The 4,998-nt window shown below is 37.5% G+C and overlaps 1 long non-coding RNA gene across 2 annotated transcripts; it reads left to right on the forward strand.

The window, feature by feature from the left end:
* The first annotated feature begins 1,587 nt into the window (after positions 1–1,587).
* On the forward strand, positions 1,588–4,778 carry LOC130469641 (uncharacterized). Of its 2 annotated transcripts, XR_008930033.1 has the most exons (5): positions 1,588–1,716; positions 1,798–1,878; positions 1,977–2,081; positions 2,602–2,666; positions 4,602–4,778. It is a non-coding gene; the product is annotated as an uncharacterized lncRNA (long non-coding RNA). The 2 variants fall into 2 exon arrangements; XR_008930032.1 differs by having other exon boundaries at positions 1,594–1,878.
* Positions 4,779–4,998: the final 220 nt, after the last annotated feature.

Raw genomic sequence — 4,998 nt, forward strand, 5'->3', positions numbered from 1 at the left:
CAAGCTCGTTCGATGTTTATTTCGTACATCGCGCTTCCGATTTATTTTCCGATTCCGGAATTCATTTCCGATTCGAACAATATTTAATATTTCCGTTTCCGGAATTAATTTCCGTTTCGAACAAATATTTAATATTTCCGATTCCGGAATTTATTTCCGATTCCGGTAATATTTCCGATTCCGACAATATTTCCGTTTCCGGCAATTTTTCCGATTCCGGCAATATTTCCATTTCCGATAATATTTTCCGCTTCGTACCATGTTTCCGTTTCCGGTAATATCATCGTTTCCGGAGTATTCATAATTTGCCTTTTGACAATTTCAGCTCCCACTGGAACCGAGATCCATCGATTCCGAATATCCATAAATGGAGTATTTAATTCACTTAAATACTTGATCCGTTCACGTACTATTTGTGTGACCCTACGGGTTCAGTCAAGAGTAAGTTGTGCTGTTGTGGATTAATATTATTAATTCCACTTGAACTGAAGCGGCCTCTAGCTAGGCATTACAGTTCACTTGATCTCACTGAATTATTAACTTGTATAATTAATTAATACTGAACCGCATTTATTAGACTTAGCATTGAATGCATACTTGGACCAAGGGCATTATTTCCTTCACGCGCGGCTCGGTCCAGCAGGCAGTCACGCGGCCCATTGCAAGGGCGCTGCTGCTGCTGGCCTTGGCTTGCTCGGCTGGGCCTGGCCTTGCTCCGTGCTTGGTTGGGCCTGCCTTTCTTGGCGAGCTGCTGTTGCTCGCTTGCTGCGCTTGCGCGGGCTTCGCTAGGCGCGGGCCTAGCTTCGTGTTGGGCCTTGCGTCTAGCAAACTCGTCCGATGTTTATTTCGTACGTTGCGCTTCCGATTTCGGAATTCATTTTCGATTCGAACAATATTTAATTCCGATTCCGGAATTTATTTCCGTTTCGAACAAACATTTAATATTTCCGATTCCGGAATTTATTTCCGATTCCGATAATATTTCCGATTCCGATAATATTTCCGATTCCGGCAATATTTCCGATACCGGCAATATTTCCGATACCGGCAATATTTCCGTTTCCGGCAATATTTTCCGACACATACCATGTTTTTGTTTCCGGCAACATCTACGACTTGGATAATAGTTATATTTCCGATATGATCCATATTTCCGTATCCGGCAATATCATCGTTTCCGGAGTATTCATAATTTGTCTTTTGACGATTTCAGCTCCCACTGGAACCGAGATCCGTCGAATCCAAATATCCATAAGTGGAGTATTTAATTCACTTAAATACTTGATCCGTTCACGTACTATTTGTGTGACTCTACGGGTTCAGTCAAGAGTAAGTTGTGGATTAATATTATTAATTCCACTTGAACTGAAGCGGCCTCTAGCTAGGCATACAGCTCACTTGATCTCACTGGATTATTAACTTGTATAATTAATTAATACAGAACCTCATTTATTAGACTTAGTTTTGAATACATACTTGGACCAAGGGCATTATTTCCTTCACTTAGCCCAAATTGGTGAAGCCCAAAATAGATAAACCCATAACTCTCCTCTCCTCTCCTTCAACTTCACGTAAAAGAAAAAGAAACAAAACCCTCTCTTCTGCTTCAACTTCACGTGAAAAAACTCTCAAGCCTCCCCTTGCTTCCTACTGCTCGTGCCGCCGCCACCACCAACCTGCGACCATCGTCGTTCCTCGCCGTCGCCGGTCTGCACGGTAGCCTCCTCCGATCCTTCTTCCTCTTCTCCTTCGTTTTCTTGCACTCCTCCTCACTTGTGTATTCTTGTTTTCGCACAGCACCACCACCACGTTGCCACCATCGCTCGTGGCTTTGCCTCAGCCGCCGTCGCTGCAGCCCTCGCCGTCCACCACTGCGAGGTAGTCTTCTCATCCCTCCTTTTCTTTTTCGTTCTCTTTCTTTCTTTCTTGCTTTCGTCCTTTTCTTCCCCGTAATCGTTGTTCCTATGTTCGACCAGCAACCACCGCTACCGCCCACGACAGCAACCACCTTCGTCCGGCCGTCATTCCGCCGCTGCCGCACTCCTGCACCGCCGTCCAGCCCTCTTCTCTTCTCCCTCTTGGTTAATTTCTTAAACCCTAAGCTAATTAAATGTTTTAATTGTGTTTTATTAATGTAATTTATGTTTTATTGAATTAAATGTATAGTTTTATAATTCAATTATGAATTTCAGATTTATATGTTTTACATAATTGAATTATTAAATTTCAGATTACATAATTTGATTGAAAGGAGAATTTGAATTATTTAAAGCATGAATTTTAAGTTTTTAATGGTTTTAAATCATGGTAGAATGATTATGAATTATTAAAACTATTATTTTTATGTTCTAAGCATGATAATTTGGTTTTAGGGAAAGCTTTAAACGATTTCATATTGCTGGAAATTTAAAGAACGGTGTTTTATAGAGTTTTAATGAATTTCTAATCATTAGTATAATAATTATTATGCTAGGAGATTAAATATCCAAGTTTTGATATTGGGGAAGGTTCTAAATATGTTTAGGATGTATTTAGAATACTTTACTATTGCTGTGAATTATTGGAAGTTGATTGGGAATCTTTATTGGTTGTTTAATTTAGGCGGAGAATTCTCTGTAGGCGACTTTTAAAAGTGTTAAAGTGGCCTATCAATTTGTTTACACAAGGTACGTACATGCCTGTCTGTTTGTGGATGTGTGCTATTGTTGAAACAATGTTGAATGTATGTATGAACTGGTTTATGTTGAAATTCCATGTTCAATGTCGTTGAATAAATGCGTTGAGCATAGAACTTTATTATAAGAATTATAACATGTTAGCATGGATGATTGGTGCAAGCATGTCAGTTAATTGGGAACTTTATATTATTTTATATATATTGGTTTAGATCAATTGATCGTTGTTCCCTTTTAGCATTTCACTACTTTATGAGGGTCGAGGACCTTGTTTAGTAAGTTGATCATGATACTTTACACCTATATAAGGGTTGTTAACCATTGTTAAAGGAAAGGTTGAATTAATTGGAATGAGTTCTTGATTGATAACTTTGTGATCGCTTACTTAATCCCAAGATAAAAACAGTTGTGAATACTTGTTGATTATATGATTTATGTGATTGACGAGTCATAACGAAGTATTAATTGGTAAATCTTGTAAAGTGAAACTGAATAGCAATAGCTTTAGATTGTGCACGTCTGAAGTGACGGACAATCAGGAGTTGGGGTTCATGGTGGTAGCCCATGGCTTTTTCTGCGACCGGATTGATGACTGCGTTCTATTTTATTTAAAAGGTTCCTCGATATCGCAGGTCACTGAGGTTACGGAGTCGCGCCCGTACCTCGTCTTCCTTAGTGAAGGCTTCTGGTTAGACAAATCAGTCCATTGACTATTTCAATTAAAATAATATTAATGTTATAAAAGTCTAGTCTAGTCCAGTCAAAATGTGGTCTTCAAGTTAATATATTTTGGTTGTCCTTATTTATGTTTGATTAGTATCATGTTAGGAATATTTATTCATTGATTTAGTATGTAGTACTCAGCTTTGATGATTACGTGCTTTGTTTGTTTGTGTTGATCATGGCTATGCCTTATTGATCCTGTGATGACCCATTTTGGTGAGCACTCTCTAAGGATCAATAAGCATTGTCCATCTACACAGTGGCGGATCTTGAAAGATTTTCTTTCCGGGGCCAATGTAAACGGAACATGCCAAGAAAAAAGTATACACTAGAATACTATTATATGGAGTAACAAATATTTTTAATGAAAAAGTAGCTAAAACAAGTTATATAAGCCCTCAAAATAACAAGCATCACAATTATATCCTAAATTAATAAATTATAGTACTCTGTACTGCTAGTCACTCTTTCAACAATTTAAAATTATTAAATATAGACCTAGTACTACTATAAGTCTTTGTTATTTTCCTTTAAATACAAAACTAAATTTGTTTTTTTTTGTTCTACTACGAGGAGTTCCCACCCCTTTTGGCGAGTGGATTAATCTCCCACGGGAGTTTGCATGGGTACCTCGATGGGCAGCATCCCTTCCAGTTGAGATTTTTTCCATTCCCAAGGCTCGAACCCGAGACCTTGGTTAAGGAGCAAGAGGCCCTGAACCACTCATGCCAACCTCAATTGGTACAAAACTAAATTTGTAATAAAGCATTACAAATAGAATTCATAACATATTACGGGGTAACATAATTTTTTTTTATTGAAAATAATTATGTATAAAGCATTGAATCTTACCTGATTATTGATAGTGATTACTAGGACTCCAACAATGGAGCAAATCCATAACTGACGAAAAATGGATTCATTCTCATTTCTAACTACTTCATATACAAAGTAATAACAAATAAAATAAAAATAATACAAAAAAACAGGAAAAGGAAGATTAGGAGTCTAGGTCTTGTAGGAAGTGGGCCACGAGATATGAATCAGCCTTGATTCACGGTAGTGTGGAGTTAAGTTGGGCTTTTTTTGCTTTTTCGATGGGCTGTTTTTGAACTTGCTCTACAACTTCTATTTCTGCACTTGTTCTAAGACTGATATTTTTTTTTGGGGGGCCCCCTGGATGGTCCGCCACTGCATCTACAGGTTTGAAGATGATGCATCATTGGGTTCGGGATTGGAGAGCTTGTAGTTTAATTTGATTTGCTAAAGTAAATTTGGTTTGTTTAATTGGACTTTAAACTTGTTGAATTAGTTACATCGACTTTGTTTTCGTTGATTGGTTTTGGAATTAATTCCGTAGTTGACTATTTATAAATTTAAAGTTAGTTTTATGTTTTCCGCTGCAAAATTCTGAATAAGCCGTTACGTTTTCACACGGGCGATAATACTTTGATAATTCTCTATAGTTATATTTATTAAAAGGTTATTCTAGAAAAGGGAGAATTGTCGGGGTGTTACAGAGGTTATTTTAGTAAATACACTTTTGGTGTCCCCCTTGGATTACTAAAATACACTTCACACTTATAGAATAGAGAATATA

This window comes from Spinacia oleracea, chromosome 3 (assembly GCF_020520425.1).
Source record: "Spinacia oleracea cultivar Varoflay chromosome 3, BTI_SOV_V1, whole genome shotgun sequence".
Taxonomy (NCBI): Eukaryota; Viridiplantae; Streptophyta; class Magnoliopsida; order Caryophyllales; family Amaranthaceae; genus Spinacia; species Spinacia oleracea.